At 39.4% G+C, this 25,332-nt stretch overlaps 1 pseudogene; it reads left to right on the plus strand.

Annotated features, from left to right (window-relative positions):
- The window catches only part of LOC129017513 (HEAT repeat-containing protein 6-like), a 35,160-nt pseudogene continuing 9,828 nt past the window's right edge, over positions 1-25,332 (plus strand).

The raw sequence follows: 25,332 nt of genomic DNA on the forward strand, positions 1-25,332 counted from the left end.
ATGAAGTTAATCTGTGGCGACGTTCTGGATGCACTGGACAAACACCTCATCCCAGCAGCTACCACTGGCAAGTCCAGGGTTTTCTATTATGAAATGTAGGTTCTATACTAGAAAGGAAAAATGTAAGATTAAAAGGTGGCCTTTTTAGAATCATGACTTTCTTCTATGTAGGTTTCCAACTTTTATTTTAAAATAATTGTTTAATGTTAGAAGGATAGTTAATGTTGGAATAAAAAGATGGTCAGGCTATTATAAAAATGTATTAGCCTTTGTTTTACTTATTTATATTCTTCTGCTTTCATGGGACTTATCTCATTCCCCTCCCCCAAACGGCCACACATTGAACAGTGCTGGCTGAATGTTTCATGCAGAAATTTTATGATTAATACACTCATGTCATTTCTTGGAACCATTTGCTTGTTTAATTCTAGTCTTTCAAGTGATAATTTTGTTGATATTTAGAGGCTCCTCAGTGAATTTCTGTGGGATTTTGGTTATATTTAATAAGGAAAATAATATGAAATGTCTAAGAAAAAAAAAGAAACAAAGCCAATTATTCCTGAGAGCACTTAAAATTATTGAAGTACACTTGTTAATTGTTAGTATAGAACCTACATTTCATAATAGAAAACCTTGGACTTGCCAGTGGTAGCTGCTGGAATGAGATGTTTGTCCAGTACATCCAGAACGTTGCCACAGATTTTTAGCTCAGTCTCAACCTGAAAAAATAAAAGTAAATTTAAAAAAAATCAGATTGTTGAAGTCTAGAAATTCTGTAAATTAATACACATTCTATGCACCTCTGATTTTGAGGAAGAGAGCTTAGTATTGAACAGAATTCGTTTCCCTCTCCAAACTCCCTTCTCCCCTTTTGACACAAAAGCAGAGAAAAGCGGCCTCTCGGTTATCAAAAGTATCTTTTCCTCCATCCCAGCACCCCCTCACAGTCCAACTGCAGAATCACCAATGACTGAAACTGAACACTGATGCTGCTGGGTAAACGCTGGTCAATTACACGAATCTTTCACAAGGTAGCAACTATTGTGTCCATTTACTTGGGAAAACAGAAGCTAAGACATTTGCTCAAAGATCATCCCCTTAAAAGAAGGTAATAAGCAGAGCTAGGATTTGAAGCCAGGCAGGGTGCAAGGGACAGAACAAAATTCAAACCCAGGCAGTTTGCCTTCAGTTTACATTCCTAACAACGTTCAACAGGCAATCCCTTTAGTGGAAGAGATCCAAAACTAGTTAAGATACCAAAAATCTGTGGACCAAAGTAACTTGCTACTCATCTCTATTCATTTGTAATGCTGAAAAGGTACACCTCTAAAACGCACATACCCAGTTTTGCTTCTTTTTTTTTGAGACGGAGTCTCGCTGTCACCCAGGTTGGAGTGCAGTGGTGCAATCTCGGCACTGCAGGCTCCGCCCCCCGGGGTTCAGGCCATTCTCCTGCCTCAGCCTCCCGAGTAGCTGGGACTACAGGCGCCCGCCACCTCTCCCGGCTAATATTTTGTATTTTTAGTAGAGACGGGGTTTCACCGTGTTAGCCAGGATGGTCTCGATCTCCTGACCTCGTGATCCGCCCGCCTCGGCCTCCCAAAGTGCTGGGATTACAGGCGTGAGCCACCGCGCCCGGCCTTTTTTTTTTTTGAGAAAGAGTCTTGCTGTGTCACCCAGGCTGGAGTGCAGTGGCAGGACCTGGGCTCACTAGAAGCTCCGCCTTCCGGGTTCACGCCATTCTGCTGCCTCAGCCTCCTGAGTAGCTGGGACCACAGGCGTCCGCCACCACGCCATGCTAAGTTTTTTGTATTATTAGTAGAGACGGGGTTTCACCGTGTTAGCCAGGATGGTCTCGATCTCCTGACCTTGTGATCCGCCGGCCTCGGCCTCCCAGAGTGCTGGGATTACAGGTGTGAGCCACCGCGCCCGGCCTCCAAGCTAATTTGTGACAAGCATTTGCAGGGTACTAGTCAGAAGGGTCCCGTAGTCATGGAAACCCCTCTGCGTCCCAGTCCGGTCTAAAAAAGGTACTTCCGGAACTAGCGCGCGGAGCGGGATGATGCCCCCGAAGTATTTCCCTGGGACTCTTTCCTCCCCCACTCCCCCCCAACCCGAACCACCTAGAAAAGATGGCTGCTGTGCAACTTGCTTGCTGGTTGCTTTCCGGGCACCCGCGGGAGGCACCGCGAGAATCAATCCCTGAGTGAGGCAGTGGGTTTCGCCGCTTGTCCGCCAGGCTCTGCGCCCTGCGCCCTGATGACAGCAGCTCCGCCTGCACCGAGATCCACCTGCTCTTCGATCGGCTCATCTCCGAGAACTACAGCGAGGGCAGTGGCGTGGCCCCGGAAGTAGTCGGCGCGCTCCGGAGAGAGCCGGTGCGGTCCCTGCTGGTCCCGGCATCACCCCTCGGTGAACTCAGCTGGTGGCCTCCGCCTTCCTTTCCCTGCTTTTCCCACTCTCATGCCTGATGATTTAGTTACAGGCTGGCGTGCCCCCTCCTACCTTGGCGCATTCTTAGTTCTCCATTTGGAAGACCCTGCAGTGCTTGGCATGCTGGAGTCATTCAAAATGCAACTTGAGACTCCTGCTCTGATAATGCGTCAGGTTTCCTCTCTGATACCATCTTTCCGTCGGCCCGCACCCTCCTTGACTCTCTCTCTATGCACCCAGAACACTTTGTTGACAAAATGCATTACTACTGTTTATTGCCTACATGGTACATGGACCACGTGGGAATCTTAGAACTTGGGTAGTTTTAGGTCTTTTTTGCTTATGAAAATACTGAAGCTTATAAAAATACACTATACAAAACTCCGCCACAAAGCCCCTACGTTTTCTGTTCCTACACATTAGCTCTTCCCCTCTGCCATCTTTCTGAGTAATCTTACACACATCAGGCCTTAAATTAATGAATTCTCTCAACTGTTGACACCATGGCCTTCTGGCCCTATGTAGGAAAGAGGGAAGTGGTGCAAGCTGCCTGCTTACACAGGCATCTTAAACTAGACAGTTCCTAAAGATGAAATTCATTAGCTCCAAACACACATTCCCGTCCCCAGCCCATCCCACCTTCCAACACACATGCACCATCCACCAAGTCACACAAGACACAAACACTGGTTGTTCCCTCCTTCATCCCAGATCCTGTCCAATTCAGATATTTCAGAATGTGTCTCATATATATTTCTCAGTTCATCCCCTCCTGTCTGTTCCCATAGCGAGTGTCTTAGACCTCAGGCAAGGCGACTTATCCTGGACTGTTCCGCTGGTCTCCTCTGACTGATCTCCTGCCTGCTGTCTCTCTCCTCTCCAAGCCAGTCATTCCTCTGCTGCCAGAATGATCTTTTCTTTAGGAGGAAAAAAAATAATTGATCATAAAATTTAAAATGTGCTTTGGAAAAGTCTTCAATACGTATTGGTAAATGGTTGGAGCAAGTTACAGAACAATTCATACAGAATGAGATCAGTATGAAGCTGGAGGAGGGATTTTAAAATATGTGTGTTTATATGTGCAAAGTAAAAGGTCTGAAAGAATTGACAACAGAATAATAGTGTATGTCATTAGGAAGCAGACTGAGATTAAGGAAGTAGTCGAGGACTTTAGCTGTATTTGTATAATTTGATACTTTTGCAACAAAACTTCGTGCCTTTCCATTCTCTCCTTTTACTCCCCCGTTTGTTCCTGTGTGCAGTCATTTAAAACTTGCTGTTCTTCGGGCACCTACTGGTGTTTCACACCTCCAGGTTTTTGCATACTCTGTCCACTTTGCTTGCAGTGTTTTTTGATGCCCTATCTGGAAAATTTCTCCTCATCCTTCAAATCATTCCAGATTCTGCTTTACAATCACCTCCACAAGGCCTCCCTAATTACTGTTCCTGGACAGAGTTTGTACGTTATTCTTTCAGCACTTAATTCACCTTATTTTAATTATTTGTGTTTCTTTCTCTCTCACCAGTTTGTGAGCTCTTTGAGGTTCAGGAACATGTTTGACCTTTGGAGCCCAAAAACCTAGCACACTATGGCACATAGTAGGTGCTCAGAACCTTGTCATTCTATAAACATCGAAGGATGAATGAAGAGTGGGACTTGCAAATAGGTCCCTCTTTTTTTTTTTTTTTTTAAGAATTCCCTAATTATTCATAAAATCCGTAGAAGTGTTAGGAGTTAGGACTGATTTTTCCCAACGGCATTGAAAATCTGGTTCACTTACCTTTTGATATTTTTAACTTCAGTTTGTGCTTTTATACCCTAGAAGCCTTTCTTTGGTTATTTAATTATACTGTCTCTACATATGTAGAGAACAGAGTCTTCAGCCTGACCAAAACCATACTGATTGTTTTCCTTTTTTTTTTTCTGTTTTCTTTTTTTTAAGAGACAAGGTCTCAAATCTGTCATCCAGACTGGAGTGCAGCAGCAAGATCATAGCTCGCTGTGACCTTGAACTCCTGGGCTCAAGCCATCCTCCCACCTCAGCCTCCCAAGAAGCTAGGACTACACACTACCATATCCAGCTAATTTTTTTGAAAAATTTTTTCTGTAGAGATGGAGTCTCCCTGTGTTGCCCAAGCTGGTCTTGGACTCCTGGGCTCAAGCAGTCCTCCCGCTTTGACCTCCCAAAGAACTGGGATTAGGTGTGAGCCACTGTGCCTGGCTTTTTCCTTCTTTTTTAGCACATCCTATTTTTGTGCTATCACTTCATTTTTTTCCTTCCTGCCTCATATTTTCTTTCCCCATTTTGAATGTGAATATTTACTTTTATTTTCCCATTTGGCTGTGTTTTGAGGATCCTCACTTGACTAATAAGTATTTTACCTCTTCTTTACCCTTTTTTGTTTTTTGGTAGGACGTTAGCGCTCTTCTTGTCCAGGCTTGCCGACTGGTACCTCTTAATCAGAATCATCTTGTCAGCAAAGTGTCCCAGCTTATCCACCACTTACTTAACAGATTACAGGTAATCATGTGGGTAACTCTAGAATTCATATCATGAACTTTGAGAGTAAGTAGATACCTTTGAAATACTACATCTGTAGTAGGTATGATAGGCTGTTGTTAGAGATGCTATAAGAATGCTTTCAAAGCAAATATAACTCTGATCCAAAAAAAATTATTCTGTAGAATTCTAGAAGTTTGTCTATTAGTTGTATGCCTTTCTGTTTGGTTCAGTAAACCAGTATCATTCAGGCCCCCCAAGCTTATAATTTCCTTTTTTTTTTTTTGAGATGGAGTCTCACACCGTTGCCCAGGCTGTAGTGCAGTGGCACGATCTCAGCTCACTGTAAGCTCCGCCTCCCGGGTTCACACCATTCTCCTGCCTCAGCCTCCCAGGTAGCTGGGACTACAGGCGCCCGTCACCACGCCCAGGTAATTTATAATTTCTTATGAAAGATACACTTGAACAAAATATATCTGAGAATAAATTGAAATAATCCCCTGCCTCTCTCCCACCAATATTTTTCCCCTTTCCTGAAGCTACAATTTTTGTGGTCTACTTTTGATGCTTCTAAAATGTAAGAAGTAGCTTGGGGCCAAGGGGACAGCAGGATAAAAAGACTCCAGTTATTTATTTAAGACTGTTACCACATGAGTATGTGAGTATATTTAAGAGCACAAAACATATCAACTAGCATTATGTGAATTAGGATGCTTTTGGCTGCAAAAAACAGAAAAACCATCCCAGAGTCACTAAACAATTTTTTAAAAAATAAAGAAAAAGGAATCACTCCATGTCCCAAGTGCCAAGGGAGGCATCTGTAGCTCCTTGATAATAAGAGGCTCATCTTTCCCTTCACCATCCTTAGCATGTGGGTTATCCTCAGCTAGCATCTCTCACAGTCGTAAGATGACTGTGCCAGTTCTGGACATCCCATGCCAAAGAAATGATTAATGTTCAGCAGAAGCTAAATAACTTTATTTTATGTTGTGTCTCTTGTACTTAAGGGTAAGGAAACATGTCCTATAAACTCTCTAGCAGACTCCCCAGTATCTTGCTGGAGAGACTTAGGTCATGTAAATACCTCTCTAAACCAGTCTTTAAGCAGGAGAATGGCTCCAGCTGGTAGTTTCAACATTCACTACACATTAGAATCACCTGGAGGAGGGCTTAAGCTCCCTCGATGCTTAAAATGTGCAGCCACAATTAGCCTACATCAGAACTATTGGTATTTTGGCTCAGATGATTGTTTTAGGGGCTGTCTTGCACATCATGCAATGTTTAGCAGCATCCTTGGCCGCTACCCACTAGACTCCAGTAGCACCTCTCCAATTGTGACAGTCAAAAATGTATACAGCCATTGCCAAATGTTCCTTGGGGGTTAAGGTTGCCCCAGGTTGCCCCACTCTCTTAAACTAATTAGTGTTTACCCTTAGGTCTCACGTGGGAGAGGTGGACATGCAATTAAATTAGTACTCTGCCAGTAGGGAAGGAAGAAATGGATGCTAGTAGGTAACCAACAGTGTCTGCTGCATGGAGTAAGGCTGTTTTCAGTTTAGAATCTTTGAAACTAACATGGGGTAGCTTCTGTCTGTTTACTAGTCTTAGGTGTATCATCTTTGTAACACTGGCAATTGGAGATGTTCCGGATCACCAGTGGCACCTATAGCACCTTACCAGCTTTCCAGCACTTGGTGACAGTTTGTCTCAATTGTCCATGAATTGACACTTGGATTAGCCTGGTCTGTCCCAACAACTTTATCAGCTCCTTGACAGGAGGGATATGCCATCTCTTCATGGTGTATTCCTCATGTCATGTTAGAGATGCAGTAGGTATTTAGCAGTTATATTGGTTCACTGTGTATTCGTTGAGTGTTTATTATGTATAAGGCAGTTTAATTAAATTTCAGTGCATTGAAATACTCATATCTGTGTATTCACAGCTGCCAATGTCTGGTTAGTTCAAGGAAAAATTACAAGGACTTCATCAAGTTCTACTTTACTAAAGAGGAAGAAGTGAGCAAGAGTGCGGGGCGGGGAAAAGGCCCCTACATTGATCAAACTTTTAGGCCCTTTAGAGGTGATCCTTTTGACACATAAATGACAGACACTCTTTTATACAGCTTGATTCAAGGGCGCATACATGTCCATAAAAGAATAATATTTTTTAAAAGTTGCATCAGAATATATCTTTTCCTGTGCTGTTAGGTAATTGTTGATGAACAGCACTTGGATTTCCTGTTGGCATATACTATTTCGGCTATTCATCAGTGTAGTTCCTGGACACACATGGAAATTCTTCAAGCCCTGGCAGCTCTGGTGTACTGCAATGGCTCAAAATGTCAAAAGATAGTTTAAAGTGCTTTATCCTTCCTTTGAAAGGCCAGGAGCACAGGCTCTGGTGCCAACACTGTGTTCAGGTTTCTATCTTGCCGCTAATCTCTAGCAATTCTTATTCAACCACTCTGGGCCTTGTTTCCTTGTGTATAAAATAGTTACTCTGGGCCAAGCACAGTGGCTCACGCCTGTAATCCCAGCACTTTGGGAGGCCTAGGTGGGCGGATCATGAGGTCAGGAGATCGAGACCATCTTGGCTAACACGGTGAAACCCCGTCTCTACTAAAAATACAAAAAATTAGCCAGGCGCGGTGGCAGGCACCTGTAGTCCCAGCTACTCGGGAGGCTGAGGCAGGAGAATGGCATGAACCCGGGAGGCAGAGCTTGCAGGGAGCTGAGATAGCACCACTGCAGTCAGGCCTGGGCAAAAGAGCAAGACTCCATCTCAAAAAAAAAAAAAAAATAGTTACTCTGAGGATGAAGTGAGACAATACTTGTCAAGTTCATGGCCCTCGGTAAATAGTAAGCATTATTCTTAATATTATCATTACCCATCAGCCATGCGGCCACACTAAAGAGCATCAGCAGCTACCCAGGCTGGGAGTAATGATTGTTACTGATGCTTTTTGGCATATCTTTGCATATCCATCTGACATTCATCTAACAGCTAGTCTTTTGGTGCTTAACTGCCATTTAGTTAAAAAAAAAAAAAAAAGAAAGAGAAAGAAGAAATCTGTCTAAAATGTAATATTTTCCTAGAAGCTTTTCTTTGACCTACATTGACTCTTATTTTTCTTAGTACCTCCCACAGCTGCTAGGCAAGACCGGACTCTTAATGAAGTTGAGTGACTTGGCTGAGTCTGATCCTGAAGTCAGGAGAGCTACAGTACCTTGTATGGCAAACTTGCGTCTCAGGTATGTGGCTCCAGTCAAGTTTCTCAATGGTAATAAGATAGTGCCTCTATTGGGCCCTTTGTAGGTAGTTCCCTCTGCCTGAAGCCAGAACCAACTTAGACAAATAACTAACTTTGCATTTCCCGTGTACTTTACTAATAAAATCATCTTAGGTTGTTTGTTAATGTTAATATTGCTTGTAAAGAAGGAAAAAATAGACTAAGACCATATTCCTAAAATGTGGTAATAGTGACTTAATGTGCAGTATGTCAAAATTTTGTTTTCTATTGGTATAAAGTCTAAGCATATTAAGTTTTTAGAAGGATATATTCATGCAGATTTAAGTGCTGGTGAGATGTATCTGTAAAGGGCAATTTCTTTTCTTTGAAGAAGATGGAAACAGCCCCAGCTGCTCACCCTCGATTCTCACAGTAGGCAGTAGACAACGAGCAGCACAAATGTGAACTCATCTCTGCAGAGCACAGCGCTGTCCAGCGAGTAGGAAGGCAGGCACAGATGTGTGATTCTAGCTTGACAGGACCTGTCTGGATTATTTCCCTCCTAGGACTGAACAGCAGAACTAAAACAAGATTTTTCTTTCTCCATACTTTTTCTACCACAAACTTTTGTAACCTTTCCATATGGAAACCACCCTTCTTCTATATTCATTCTAGCCCTGTGCCTGTCCCCCAGCAGTAACTAATTAACCAAAATAATAATTTTCCATAGCATAGTTGAATTCAAAGGTATGTTCCCACTCCAATAGTCTATATGACTGCTATTTTTAATTAGTCTTTTGCAAGCCTCATTTTAAAGGAGACTGAGTTTGAGTTGTTTTCTCTGTATGCATTTAGTGTGCCAGGACAGCCATATTTGGAGGAGCCCTACCAAAATGTCTGTTTCTAAGCTTTCCTGACTATTTTACAATCTCCAAAATCATCTGATATGAATGATATCACATTTTGCATGGTAAGTGGACTATCATTGATATAGTGAATGTTGCAGATGTGTCTAGAAGCAGATTGGAAAAGTGTTACTAATGAGTTTAATTTGCATTATTAGCTTTGTCTAGAGAAATACACATATATGAAATGTTTGTAACCTAAAAAGACAAAAATCATACCATTTTGGTTTAAATTATAAGAAGCTTTTTATTTGTTATATTTTGCAATTCTAGGTTTTTAGAGGAAACTGTTCTTTTTCCTTCTGAATATAAAAGCAATAGTTGCGGGCTGGTGACTGTCTTTAAGATGAAAGTGAAGAGAGATTTCACCAAATATATCTGCAGTATTTTATTTCTTTTTTAAAAATATGATGCAAATGACAGTTTGTTAACATCTTTTAAATTTAGAGTAACACATTTCAAATGTTCTATATCTAAGATAAACTTCCTTCTAGTCTCCTGCTCAGATATAGCCACTGAAGACAATTTGTGCTACGTGCCCTCAGATTTTTTTCTATATGTAAATGAGAATTACAACTTTAAATGGGATCATACTTAACATGCTGTTTTGTAACTTTCTTGTTTTGTTAAAACTGAATATCTCTGGGACATCTATTCGGTTCCTGTTAATATACCTCATACTTTCTAACTGCTATGGCTGGGAGACCTTGGACAAATTAACTTCTTGGAGCTTCCATGTCCCTCCCTGAAAAGGGACTGATATAAGCACATTGTGGGGTTCTTATGAGAAGTATATGAAATAAAGCATTCAAAGGGCCTGTTGTTATTGTTGTTGAGCTTTACATTTAGCAGAGGGTTAGCTTCTTTTATAATCATATCATAATCATCAAAATTGAAGTTTTTAAAATTTTCCCACTATTTCAAACAAGGCTACAGTTCACATCATCCCAATGTAGGAAGTGTTTCTTAAGGAGAGAGTTCTAGAAATGAGATTACTGAGTCAAGAAATCAATCTTGGTCAGAATTGCCCTCCAGAAACCAAGTTTTTATAATGTATCATCTGTTCCCACATACATGGCCTTGCTTTTAAGAGGGCTGGGTTTGCCATATTACAGAGCTTCCGCAATTCTGATCTGTGCTATCTTTTTTATCCATTATCACATTTTTCTTGCTAAACATCTTCTGTCTTTTTTCTTGCTCACCATTTGTACATAGTGGTTTGTAAACATGTACAATAAGACCACTTCATTATTCTTTTCTTCTAGAAAAGAATTCATGGTAGTTTATCCCATCTCCTTGGATCTGCATCTCTGCTTTGTGTGTGTATGTGTGTGTCTAAAGGTTTTTTTCATCATCTAGAGACTGTCCCTCTTCCATCCTAAGTGGTGCTAGTAAATTGATTCCTGGACAACCAGATTTTATTCTGCCTTCTAACTGGGTCTCCCTTTTCCCCCTAGTTATTGCAAAATGCATTAAAAGATATACAGTCATTTCTAAATGGTGGGAGAATGAAACTAACACAGACTGATGAACTTGGAGCACTTTTAGCTGTGCTAAAGGTAAGGCAAGTCTTCATATGATCATTGTCTTTCCTGTTTCAACCCATGGTACAAGCACCACTTCACATCCTTATTCTAAGGCTAACTTTGAGGTATTAAAAGTTTTTACATATATTTTGAGAGAGTAGACAAAAATGTTCATATTCAAAGACACTTAATATTAACAGAAAATAATAAATCTCCATTTAATAAATGCATCAAAATTTTAAAATTATCTATGAGTCTTGGGAAGGGAATAGGTAGGGGGGTATGACCTGTAGAAGATTTAATTACAGACTGTGTTGTACCTGTTTGTACTTAGAAGAAGAGCCAGTGCTTCTCCTTGGCTTTCTCCTCCAAGTAGTAGGCAGGCCAACCAAGACGTGTGTCAGTGGGCAGCTTCCGAGCGTGCCAGTCAGTGGGAAAGTCAGGCCAGCATCTCCAGGGACCCAGCTTCTTCAGCCAGCAAAGTAAGAAGTAATTCTTTCCTTGTGGCATTCTCTTGCTCCCACATCAAATAGAGAGGTAGCTATAGGTGGAGATAGGTAAATAAAAATGACAAATTGGTTTAAAAAATTACAGACAGATAAAGTAATTGGATAAATTTTATAAATAAATAAGGAAACTAAAACCAGACTTGATTTGATCTGACCAAACCAGATCCAGCTGGAGGCCAGATAAACTTCAGCTCTTCTTTAAGCCCTATGCCTTCAAGGTATCTATTTTCTGTCTCATTTATATTTCCTTAGTAGGCTTTTGAACATTAATCTGTGAGTGTTCTGATCCAGACATGGTAAATAGTTCTGTTTTATGATTAATGGTTTATGATTAATGGTTTGTGTGTGTGTGTGTGTGTGTGTGTGTGTGTGTGTGTGTGTGTGTGTGTGTGTGTGTGTGTGTGTGTCCTTATTCATCATTACTAGAAATTCATGTTTCACAGACTCCCTGGACTAAACATAGAGATGCCCACGGTGTTATACCCAACTCCACTTCCTCAGTATGATGGGTGAACACCTATCAAACCACAGCAATCAGAATCCAGTGCTTCTTGACCAACTTTGGTACATTTATGTTTATTTAGATTTAAGTTGTGGCTTATTTTTAATAGATTGCTGTGTGTGTTTTCTATGATTTGCATCACTACTACCCTAAAAGCCTACCTTGAATTTTATTTCAGTTTAGGGTTGTTAGCATAGTAAATTTAAACTCATCTGATGCTCAAAGTACCAGTTAAAGCATCTTATACTTCTTAGAGGTGTAGTCAGTATAACAGCTATAAAAATGAGCATTCACTTTATACCTCAAACCAAGCATTCTCATCCCCATGATGCTGAAGACCAGGAGTCAACAAATGTTCTCTAAACTTTCTCTACTAGGCTAGTAAATACTTCAGGTGTCTGTCATAACTACCAACTCTATTTTAACAGTGCAAAAGCAGCCATAGACACTATGTAAATGAATGGGCATGACTGTGTTTCACTAAAATTTTATTTGCAGAAGCAGGCTGTGTGCTGGGCTGGATTTGGCTTTTGGGCCATAATTTGCCAACCCGTCTCCAGACCGTTAGAAGCCCACCTATCAGTCAGTGCACCATCTCCACACCTTACATTCACCTGATTTCCCAGCCTTTCCAGATAGCTGCCATCTCCCTCTTGCTTCGGTTGGAGAACCTGGAGCATACAGATGTGTGGCCAAGGATTCACTTCCAGAAATGTCATACCTGATCAAAATGCTTCTTATTAGAAATTATGTCACTCATTCACTCACTCAGCATTTACCCAACATCTGGTGTGTTCCAGATGCTGTGCTAAGCACTAAGTATATAGACTCTGGCTGCTTTTAGGATTTTGAGGGAGAAGGCAAAGATGGATAAATAAACAACTACAATGCAATATTATTGTTTCTCTCATTAGAATATTCACAGAGTATTCTGGGAACACATTGAGGGCACCCAGTCTAAATGCAGGAGGAAGAGGAGGCTTTTTAAAGGTATAGCTAAACAGAGATTTCAGAGTGAGTAGCAGTACAGACAAGGAGGAATGAGTGTTTCATGCAGATAAAACAAAAGGTGCATAGATATAGAGAATAAGAGTATACATTGCCCATTTGTTAACTAGTAGGACTAGAGTTTCAGTGCGGGGAGAGAAAGAGTGGAGCCGTTGTGTAGCAGAGGCCGAATGATAAGATTCTTGTACAGGAGGCTGAGGAGTTTGGGTTTTTATCTCATAGGCAATAGAGATTCATCAAAGAATCTTACATAGGGGAATGATGTGATCAGATCTGTGTCTTAGAAAAATCACTGTGGTAGCAAATAAAAGAGTATGGGTCTGGGGGCCACAATAAGTAGTTCAAGATACAAGTAATGGGAACTTCCTGCCTCAAGGCCACAGACTTTGAGAATGTGGAGGAAGACACAGTTTCCAGACAACTTGTATATCAGAAAGAAAGTAACAGGGAGAAAGAAAGAAAGAAATTGGCTTCTACTTAGTATCTACTTCTACAGAGACCCAAAGCCCTGAAATGAGCATTGTATGTAATGGACAACTATCTCTTCTGTGCAGGCATGTGGAGTGGTACTAGCTATGTATCTTTCTCCAAGAACTGATAAAATAGACACTCAAGTCATTTTCTATAGGCTTTAATGCTCTTGAGAAATTCCGGTTGAGAAGGCTGAATACCTTCACAACACCTGTGCAAGGTAGAAGGTATTAGCCACATACTTACAGATAAGCAAGGTCAAGCTCAAGAGAGGCTAAATGATTTGCCCCAAGGCACAGAGGTACAATTTAAACCCAGGCCACGTGTTTTACTGTGTCTTGTGTATTTCATTCCTTCTTTCTTATAGTAGACAGTAAGCACTTAGCATCGTGCCTGATGCTTAGGGTATTAAAGAAGTTCCACTTTTTTCTTTTCTCTTTTCTTCTTTCTTTATACTACATGTTGGGGACATATTTAATCACTTTAAAATGAAGAAGTAACGATTCAGTGAAAAGCCATTCTGAAGTAGCTATTATATGTGTCTTCATTTGCTCCTAAAATCAGAATAAAAAGAAAAAAATCCAAAGTAAAACCAAAGAAAATCCAGCAAGGAGAGGAGGAGGAAAAGGAATCCAGTGGTGAAGTAGAGGTGGCCCCAGTCACTGGCACAGGCAGAGTGAATCTGCATGAAGGGAACACTTGGTGTCCCTCCTCCCTGGGTGTCCAGAGTTTGCCTTTAGGTGGAAGTGGAGCTGCAGGAAAAGATGGAGTCTCCTTACCCTTCAGTTCTTCCAGTTGGAAAAGGGTCAGCAGTAGTGAGTCAGACTATTCTGATGCTGAAGGAGGCATGCAGAGTAAAATGAGGTAGTAGTATTTTGTTACATTTTATACCTTGTATTCTAAGTTGCATGTAAGTTTGTAACTTAACTTGACTGCTGCATGTGTTTAACTTGAAGAGCCTGATTTCTGGGGGCTGTGGTGTTATTCAGAACACCACTTGCTCTCTTGATCTGCCATTGCACATGTCATTCCTCTCCTTAGAATATTCTTCTTTGCCTTTTCGTCTTGCTAACCACTACTCATCTTTGATATGGGCTCAGAAATCATGTTCCCCGGGAAGCCTTTTCTGCCTTAGTGTTATTGATAATATATTATAGTTATCTCCTTAACTGTCCCTTGCTGCCTAGCTTGTCAAGGCTGGGTCTTTGTTTATGTCTGGCAGCCTCAGCATGATGCCTGGCACATACATAGGTCATTCAGTAGATATTCGTTGAATGGATGGATGGATACTTGGCAGTGTTTCCTGTCTAACACTAGTTTCCTGATATCAGTATGTTGTCCTTTTGTTCTCCAGTTGTGTTTTTTAATTGTCAGCCTTAATAACTTGTTATAGAAACAAATTGTCTTAACATGTTTTGATTGTGGTTTGAAAGAAATTTTTAATAACACATTGACATCTTTAGGGATTATTTAGAATGTTTAATTTTTGAATGTATCATTTGAATTGGTGGAAATAAATACCATTTCATGTTTGCATTTTGAAAAAAAAAACGATTTTTTAAGTCTTTTTCCTTTTTTCTCTTGGTTATGAAAGGTCTTACCAAGCTAAAGTTCGCCAAGGAGGCTTAGTTTGTTTTCTTTCTACTATGAAATCGATTTAAAAAAAAGTTCTTTATGGCTACTGGTCAGCCTTTATTCCTGATATGCCTGAACTTGGCAGCCCACAGTCAGTGTCCTTGATGACTCTTACATTGAAAGACCCTTCTCCAGAGGTAAGAGAATTTAAACTCGAAGCTTTATAATAGGAAGAAAAAATTTACAGATCCTTACTGTTTTCTCTGCCTTATCCTTTCTGATCTGAATACAGCTGTTAGTAACACTGACCCAAGTTCTGACCTGAGATCCACTGGACAGACAGGAAAATGGGAAGTGGGCTTATGTGAAGAATACATTGAGGCTGGTCATGTAGGATCGCTTCCTGCCCCAGGGCTTGCTTGAAGCCCGAGCACACTGAATTCTAACTTTGGTGTCTCCCTTGAACTGCACTGAAGCAGCTGTGCTTCTCTTCCTTTTATGAAAATGTTGATTGCTGTGGTATTTATAATAAGAAAACATCAGAAATGGCTTAAACAACTCAGTAGAATATCCTGGTACATAATGGCTATGAAGGATGCATAAGGCTTTGAAAAATGCTCAAAATGTTCTGTGAAAACACAGGATATAGAATTATATATACAGTAGAATCCCAAACGTGTTTCTTACCTTGCAACTTTTCCAGTTTTCAAATCATGTAATAAATATTTACATATTTTAATGAGAAAAACTTATTTTTAAAAAAGAAGAAAAAAATGGCAGGTATGGATACCTATAGCAAGATATCTCATGGCTGATCAAATATTCGCCTCTGCGTGAATATGTTAATTCCTCTCCAGAATTTAACCACTTAACCAAATAAGGAAAATAGCCTGCTGTTTACAATAGTGAACATTAAAAAGTCATGCTGAATGGCATCTGGGTGTCCTCAGGTAACCAACTGCCCACAAAGAGAGAAGTTTTAATTAGGCCAACAGCATATTGTTCCTTTTCTATTTTTAAGATTACTCCTTAAAGGGTCAGGGGTGGTAACCATAATACGTTGGAATTCCATATGAGTCATCTCCTTGAGTAACTTACGATATAAAAAAATTTCTGGATGACCCATCAGAAGCTTTTACAAGGTAAAGAAAAATAAGTTAACCTCAATTTTATATACACACAAAAAAATGACTTGTGGGGTATTTCGAATACTCCTTATCCTAGGAAATTAAACTGGCAGAAATTTTACAAATTAATTAAATCGATAGTGAAGGAGAACCTGGGAGAAAAATGGAAAAATGAGTGGTGGTGAATAAATCAGTAATGAAGCCATTAGAGTAATTGAAATAAAAGCTACTAAAAATATTGAAAATATATATATGAAGACCCTCCAGCTAGGTAGGGGAGCTGCCAGCAGTGGCCAAGGAGATGGTGCTGTGGAGCAAGAAGCAGCCCAGCTTCATCACCTGTATCACAGCTGCCCAGCCAAGGGGATGTGAGACATGGGGGTTTAGAACATGAATACAAAAAGGTGATGAGGTCATAGCTGATGAAAATGAATTGGAATAATTTTCATGATGTTTATATCTTCATAGGTTTTTAAATGTTTACATTTCACTTAAAGTGCCATGAGAAATTTCACATATAGCAAAGTGGTCTTATCCATCTCCTTGATTTAGGTACCTTTTAGACTTGTTCTTGCTGTTTAACTTTGGTGAATGCAAGAGATGTGCTGAGGAAAAAAGATACAGAACTTCCTTCTAGAGATGTCATAGATCCAGTACAAAAAGCCACAAGAAAATTCTAGAGAAATTAAAAAAAAAAAAGTCATCTTACTTAAAGTGGATTTTAAAAGATGAAAGAAATTAAATTAGTTCAGTGTAATGGCAAGTGAAATGATGGTACTTAAGAGATTCTTTTAATCAAGTGTTAGGTTGGAAGGGTTTAAATAAGTGTGGTGATTATTGTTTACAACAAAGCTTGGAGCATACCTCTGCAGTCTGTCCATAGTATAATTAACTGTGCACCAAGACATATGCTAGAAAAAAGTGTTGTGGCAGGTGATGTCATGGGACAGGCTTTTTTTTTGTTTGTTCTTTTTGTTTGTTTGTTTGTTTGTTTGAGATGGAGTTTTGCTCTTGTTGCCCAGGCTGAAGTGCAATGGTGAGATCTCAGCTCACCACAACCTCTGCCTCCCGGGTTCAAGCAATTCTGTCTCAGCCTCCCGAGGAGCTGGGACTACAGGCATGCGCCACCATGCCCAGCTAATTCTGTATTTTTAGTAAAGATGGGATTTCTCCATGTTGGTCAGGCTGGTCTGCAATTCCTGACCCCAGGTGATGTGCCTGCCTCAGCCTCCCAAAGGGCTGGGATTACAGGCGTGAGCCCACTGCACCCGGCCCAGTGGGACGGGCTTTTAAAATAAAGACTTCTAAAAAGTTATGTGCGTTAAAATTAAAAATAACAGATAATGTAATTAGAATGGAACAGCATTCTGGATTGACCAGGTTAAAAGAGCTGCTATGACTCCAGGCCAAGTGGTCATGTCAGGTGCTCCTTGTGCATAGAGTTAGATGGCTGGAGTTCCTCTTAGCCAGGATTAAATAAGACAACTGTAGTTTATCTTGTCATTGAAGTGCTTAGTGATTAGTTTTGACTTTATGGCAGGTCTGATATGACCCATGGCATACTCAGCTGGAAGCACAATTTTAACTGGTGTACTAAGAAATTTTCTAAAGACAAATGGATGGAAGAAAAGGTGATTAGACTCTTCCAGTCAGAATGCCAACAATAAACAGCGGCTACTTTTTAGGAAATTGAAACAGAATATGCTAGAATGGTTAATTGGGGAGAAGAAAACTTAGAAATGTCCATTAGGATTTGGCAGTGCCGTGATACTTGGGAAATGATCACGTTTCCATGTTGGAAATGTGCTTCAGAGAGCACATCTTATATGCTTCCAAAAGGGACAGAGCAAATTATCAATAAAAATAACAAGACTAATTTAAGAATTTCTTGTATATGATTTCCTTAGGTGTTATAAAGGCATATTATGGAGAATATCATCAAGACTTGTCTTAAACAAACTACAGGGCAAACCTTTGTCTTGGTACCTTGAGAATTATCCCGATTTACAAATTTCATGATGATGATTTATTGCTCTTTTAGATAACTATAAAAAGTGAAAACAAATCGAAATCTAGATAATAGATGGTATAACTAGAAAAGAGAATGAAAAGGTTGGAATTGTTAACTGTTACGGAATGGTAGATTTTCTCTCATATGGCCAGGCAAGAACAGGCAATCTTTGCTTAGTGTATTAGCAAAGAACAGGCAGTCTTTAATTAGTGTATCTGTATTCACACTTCTGATAAAGACATACCCGAGACTGGAAAGAAAAAGAGGTTTAATTGGACTTACAGCTCCACATGGCTGGGGAGGCTTCAGAATCATGGCAGGAGGCAAAAGGCACTTCTTTACATGGCGGCAGCAAGAGAAAATGAGGAAGAAGTAAAAGCAGAAACCCCTGGTAAACCCATCAGATCTTGTGAGACTATCATGAGAATAGCAGGGGAAAGACCAGCCCCGATGATTCAGTTACCTCTCACGAGTCCCTCCTACAACACAGGAGAATTTTGGGAGATATGATTCAAGTTGAGATTTGGGTGGGGACACAGCTAAACCATATCACTTAGATACCTCCCGACCCAGAGTCCCTGACACAGTGTTGAAATGCCGTTATGTAAAAGACAACTGACTTTGGAAGTGAGATCCAATAAAAGAACATGTGAACAGTCATGTGCCCTGCATGGAAACTTCAGTGGTACCCACTCCCAGCAGGGACTTCTTTGTCACCCTTCCAGAAATATTGTGAGACCAAACACACATAAAGAGAAAAAAATTAGGATTGACTAAGCTACCTCAGCAAGCATTTCTGCTACGTTCTTAAGTAGCAAAAAAGGAAAAGTACTTTTCTGTTTTATTAGCTTTAGACAAGCCTTCATGTCCAAGGAGACGAAACTATACACTAGTAAGACCAAGCACACTAACTTTTGTAAGACTGAAAAGCCTTTCATTCATCGTTTTAAATATTCAGACAATAGAAACTTAACAAGATGAGCTCTCTGGAGACTCCACCTGTTACGATTTGCTTGTACATTAGTAATTTCCGCGGAAAGTGCTGATTAGAACTGGAAAACAAGATACTAAATACTGATACAAGAACAAATGAAGCAAAACTTGTACCAGATTCAGTATCTTAAGTAACAATTATAACAACAAAGATATGTTAAACAGAGTTTAAAGGAAATTAACTCAGAACTGTGAGAAGTACAATTTGATATAGTATCAAATTTTTATATAGATTTTATAACTTAGTGGAAAAAAATAACCAATTTCAATGACATTTGTTTTCATCTGTGATAGTCATGATTTTCCCCTGAAGATGCCAAAATTATGCTAAAATGTTTGACTTTTGGAACATTAGTTCAATTCTTTCCATTCGATTCTTAATTTCATTCAGTTTGTGAGCTGTTGGAATTGTGATTTTTAATTGTCTTCTAAAGAAATGAAGGTTTAGCGTAAGATCTATCTTGTTGAGTTTGGACCAGCCTCTGGTAGGGATTGGCCAACTGTGGCCTGTAAGGCAAATCTGGCCCAACACCTGCTTTTGTATGGCCTGTGAGCTAAGAACGGTTTCACACTTTTAAATGGTTTTAAAATAAAACAATAGTATCTCATGATATGTGAAAATTGTTATGGAATTCAGATTTCATTGTCCGTAAATCAAGTCTTTTTGGAACGCAACCACATTTATTCCTTTACGCATCTGTGCTACAATCACAGAGTTGGGTGGTTGTGACAGAAACTGGCCTGCAAAGTCTAAAATATAAAATGTGGACACTGGCTCTTTACAGAAAAGTTTGCCAGCCCCTGGTCTCAGTCCTTTTTGGATCAGCTGACTTGTGTTCATGCTCTCGCTCTCTCGTTTTTTCACACATATACACACGGTTTCCTAATACATTGTCAATTTCCCACCTTAGGGGATTATGCTTAATTCTGAAGTCTGATGCTACTGTACTTCAAATTTCTCTTCATAGCAGTAAGTCTAGATTTCTACAACTCCACTCTATAAAAGGCCTGCCTGGTGATTTATTACCTAGTTGTTTGGAGATAATATAATTGAAGGCTTTTGGGAAAACCTTTTTTGCTCCAAACTCAGATATGCTTCACATTGAGTAACTATTTAGGTTAGATTCTAGAATTGTAATGTTGATTCCTTGCTTTTAAATTTTTTGACTGGAAATGTTAATTGTCATTTTTGGATGAGCTGGCCAAAGAGAGTACAATATTATTCCGTATTAATAGTCCTATGCTTATTACCTATATCCCGTTTTTGTAAAGTTGGGCTTTCTTTTCCTTTCTGATTTTTAATACTACAAAATTGTCAGAGTACCAATTGAAAGTAATCTTTCAACCTTATAAAGAAAATCTTGGTGCCAATGACACCTTTGCTGACAAATACAGCAGTCCATGACAAAGATGTACTTTTTGTCCTTTCCATTCATAAGATTGTACTTAATGGTATTCCTTTTTTGAATTGTCAAATATTGTCACTGCAGGCAATGTTATTTCCTGTACCTAAGAATGTTTCTAAAAGTTGGATCACTAGTGATGTCTGCCAAGTTGTATGTACACAAAGTTCCTAAAGTCCTATTTAAGTTAACATTGAACACACATACTTCAGAGTGGAATATGAGGCATAATGTTCTCAGGAACTTTGATAGGAAACAGACTCTAGGCACATGTATTTTTTCTACCCCATGGGCTGTTTAGTTCTAACTTTTCAGTTGGCATTCTGCTTGAATAAACCAGGCCTCTAATCCTTATTCTCATGCTTAGGATTTCAGATTTTTGTGCTGTGGTATAGCTTAGGTTTATTTCTTACTGTAAAAAACCTAACAGCAATGGGTTTCTAGATTTTTTTTTTTAGCCAGGTGTGGTGGCACACACCTGTAATCCTAGCTACTTGGGAGGCTGACGTGGGAGGATTGCTTGAGCCCAGGAGTTTGAGGCTGCAGTGAGTTATGATTGCGCCAGTGCACTGCAGCCTAGGTGACAGAGCGAGACTGTGTCTCTAAAATAAGAATAAAATAAAGATTTTTTTTTAGGTGTGGGATGCAAGTGACCTAGTTTTTAGGAACTAACAGATAATCCCATTGCCTTTATTCTTCCAATTGAAATGATTGTAAATACTTTGAACATTAAATATGTATAGGAAGAAGGGAATCTGATTCCTAATTTTCAACTAATCAGTGTGAATCATCCCAAAATTTCAGACATGTGCCTGTGCTCTGCAAGTTTTATCTGCCATCTTGGAAGGCTCAAAGCAGTTTCTTTCTGTTGCTGAAGATACCAGTGACACAGGAGGGCTTTTATCCCCTTCTCCGTCATGATCGCTTCCAGCATTAGAGAGTCGCACAGATGTCTTTTGTTAGCTTTGGTGGTTGGAATCATTCTCACAGATCCTTACTCAGATAATTAAGGTAATGTATCAACTGTGGGTTCCAGAGGGGCCTTCTCTGTTTTAACTTTGTATACTGTTTTACATAGCCCAAAAGTAACTTGACTTAAGAATATAACTATGTAATAGTTTTATTAAAAATACACTGTTTGGAAGTCTGTACCTACTTGACTGATCTTACCTATAATCTCTGTATGTCCTAATAAATTATTTGCTAAAAATACTTCTTTATCTTTAGTTGTACCAATGAGAATACAAGTGTTATTTTTTTTTAAAAGGGCTAATTTTTAGTTGTGTGAAAACTTTTCTTTTTTAATTAAATGCTGCAAAATTTGTTTCTATGCTGTGGTTTAATCAAGCCTTTTGATGAACTACTTTTTGTGTTTTACAGTGCCTTGCAAGTTTAGTATCAAATGCACCTTATAATCATCTAAAACAGCCTGCTGACCAAAGTCTGGAACCAGATAAAGCCTTATATTTGCCACAAAGGTTTGTAGTGGCTTAAAACTGATGGCTTCTTTATATCAGTCAGATGCAGACTATTAGTAAATATATATAGATATAGATATATGTATATATTCAAAGCATTTATATAACTCTTAAGAGATCTCTGCTTATTCTTCTCAGCTTTTCAGGGGTATAAGCTGTTGCAAGAATTGACCCCTCAAGTCCCAGTGGAAGTGAGCTAGAGAATTAATTGTAAAGTTTAATGCCTGTTTAATGCCCAGGGCAGTGACCAGAGTATCCCTTTAGAATTAAGATTGAGCCAGGTGCAAGCAGCCCCCCTCAGGAGTATGTTAGTTTATATCCCTTATGCATAGGTAGAGGAGGGATGGATGGTTAGACAGACAGATGTACAGGTAGAGATTACCTACTTTTTGGAAAGAAAAACTGGAATACAAAATTTAACTTCTTTAACGTTATTTCCTATGAAGTTCAGATAAAATCCCAGAACTTCAAATCTTTACTAAGTGCAGTCTTATTATTTCCTCCCACACATAATGTATGTGTGCTATAAACACTTGCCTTTTGTAGATTTGCCTTTCTTTTGTTTGCAAGCTTTCAGATCAGACCACATTCTGATGAGTTCAGTTTTTCAGGCAGAATTGTAACAAGGAAGGAACAGTGGATGTTTTCTGTGACATAGTGGGAAGAGTATGGGACCTGAAGTCAATCCAAGAGTCTGGGGCCCACTCCCATTTTTGCCATCTCATGGCCGTGGCCCTCTCTGAACCCTAATTTCTTCCTAACAGCAAGAATTATAACTCCATCATAAGATTTTTATGAGGCTCAAATGAGATAATGAGGTGTAACTAAGTCCAGTTCACTACTTACACTAATGTGTAAAAGAGGAACCCAGAAAGTTAAGTCTTCCCCTAAGGTTTCCCATCACATTCATGGCAGAAATAAGTTGAAAACAAGCCCTGCTCATTCCACTGCACCAACTTTTCATTATCTGCATCTTCAGCTGAGGAGAGTGCACCATGTCTCAAAGGTTCCTTTCAAGTATCTGACTTTATCCTCAAGTAACTTTTTTTCATTAAAATGTTCAAAACCCAAAATTCTTAGGTATGAGCCTAACAAAATATGTACAAGATCTATATGAAGAAAACTGTGAAACTCTGATGAAATCAAACAACTAAATGAATGGACCAGAGATTCCATGTTCATGGATAGGAAGGCTCAATATTGTAAAGATGTTACCTCTTCCCAACTTGATCTATAGATTCAGTGCAGTCTCAATCAAAATTCCAACAAGTTATTTTGCAGATATCAATGAACTGATTCTGAAATGTATATAGATATGCAAAAGACCCAGAATAGCCAACACAGTATTTTTAGAGGAGAACAAAACTGAAGGACTGACATTCCCTGACTTCAAAATCTACTATAAACCTACAGTAATTAAGACAATGTGATATTGGCCAAGGAAGAGAGAAACAGATCAATGGAACAGAATAGAGAGCCCAGAAATAGACACACATAAATATAGTCAACTGATCTACAACAAAGGAGCAGATACTTTTCAACAGTTGGTGCTGGAACAGCTGGACATCACATGCAAAAAAAAATGAGTCTAGACACAGACCTTTTAGCTTTTTAAAAATATTTCTTGTTAAAATCCGGGGTTCATTCAAGGTATGTGCGTTGCATTTAATTATTATGTCACTGTAGTCTTTTTAAATCTAGAGTCCCCCCACCCATCTTTCTTATATCAAACTGACTTAGGAAAGAATCCAACCCAATTGTCTTATAGAATGTGAACTCTAAACTCTGTCACCAAAGATAACAAAATAAATCACATTCTCAATTTGTCAGATTGTTTCTTTATGGTGTTAACTTACTCTCCTGTCCCATGTATTTTGAAACTGGAAATGAGGTTTAGAAGTTTGATTAGATTCAGGTTACACAAGGAACTACTAATTCTTAATTGCCTGCAGGGATAACTACCATATTTACGGTAGCTGTTCCCATGATAATAAGTTCTTACTGCTTCCTTTGACAGATGTTAATGTTCCTGTGTGAAGTCTCACACTCTTGGGAGCTATAGGGTCCACCCACACACCTTTACCTGAAGTCCAGCTACTTCTGCAACAGCCGTGTTCTTCTGGACTCAGTAATAGCAATTCAGCAACCCCTCACCTCAGCCCTCCTGATTGGTGGAAGAAAGCCCCTGCAGGACCCTCTCTGGAAGAAACATCAGTTAGCTCACCTAAGGGGTCTTCAGAGCCCTGCTGGCTCATTCCACTCTGCATTTCCATTGTCGTACTGCCCAAGGAGGATTCCTGTTCAGGTAGCGATGCTGGCTCTGCAGTAGGAAGCACCTACGAACCATCCCCTATGCAACTGGAGGCCTTACAGGTAGGAGGTTTCATTTCCTCATCTCTGAAATGGAAGTAACCATTCTTCCTTCAGAGTGACCGTGAGGAGCGAGCAGGTAAAACCAAGCCATGTATCAGTTCGCGGGAGTTGTATTTTAGGTATGGGTGGTGTATTTTTGTTGTTGTTTTGTTTTGGGGAGGTGTTCCTTGGTTGTAAAATAGCAGATTCATTCCTTTTTGTTCTTTGATTGCAAATTATTTTAGTCACTTCAGGTATTATATGACAGGTGGATGTAATAGATTGTAGAATAATTCTGAGTGAAATTGTAGAGTTAATTTTTGATTTTTGCAACTTAAGTGTTTAATTTTCTATAAGCTTCTCCTTGGTCTTGTACCTGCTTAGAGTAACAAAATAATTGTTCCTTCAAAGGAAGAAAACAATCCTAGATAAAAGAGTTTACTTTTTCTCTACAAAAATGATCTGAGACTAGGCCTGGTCCTGGGGTCTGCTGCTAATTAACTGGGCCACGTGAAACATGTCCTTTAATCTTGTCAGGCTTGGTTTCTTTAGCTGTAAAATTCAATTAATACCTACCTTAAAGAATAGTTGCAAGACTTACATGAGATTACATTAATGAAAAGCAATCATATACTAAAGCACCATAAAACTATGATACAGTTAATTGATATTAGTCATGAAATAAAGATTATGCTTCTTAATTTCATTCAACAGATTTCAGCCCCTGTTAAATTATAAGCGATTTCTGAAATATAACACTTTTCTGGATATTGCAGCCTTGCAGTCAGGTCTTAGAGGGTTAATTCCATGCTCTCTTTGCAGCTATTGGCTCTTCTGGCAAGGGGCTACTTTTCAATGACTCAAGCCTACTTGATGGAGCTTGGAGAGGTGATTTGCAAGTGCATGGGGGAAGCAGATCCATCCATTCAGCTTCATGGAGCAAAGGTAATTTTCATCAAAACCACAGTGCTTTTTCCTTCTCTTCACTTTATATCCTTCCTTTTCTTCACTTTATATTCTTCTGCCACATGTCTTTCAATTCTGAGATTGCTTAAAGAGATTTCAGGTAAGGAAAACATACATTCTTCTGTTTTCAGCTCTTACGTGTAAACCCCATGAATTGATTCGGTAATAAATTAATAAGATATAGCTGTTGATTTCAGTCCTTGAAAGAATGCCTCTGTTAAGAGTGATTGAAAAAAGAAAGAAAATTAGTTGCAAATTATGTTTCCCCTTGATTTGAGGTGATCTCCAGACTAAAATGAAGTCGTTCGTTAGTTCTAATGCTCTGCTTCAGTAATACTTTTT

The sequence above is a fragment of the Pongo pygmaeus genome, chromosome 19 (assembly GCF_028885625.2).
Source record: "Pongo pygmaeus isolate AG05252 chromosome 19, NHGRI_mPonPyg2-v2.0_pri, whole genome shotgun sequence".
NCBI lineage: Eukaryota > Metazoa > Chordata > Mammalia > Primates > Hominidae > Pongo > Pongo pygmaeus.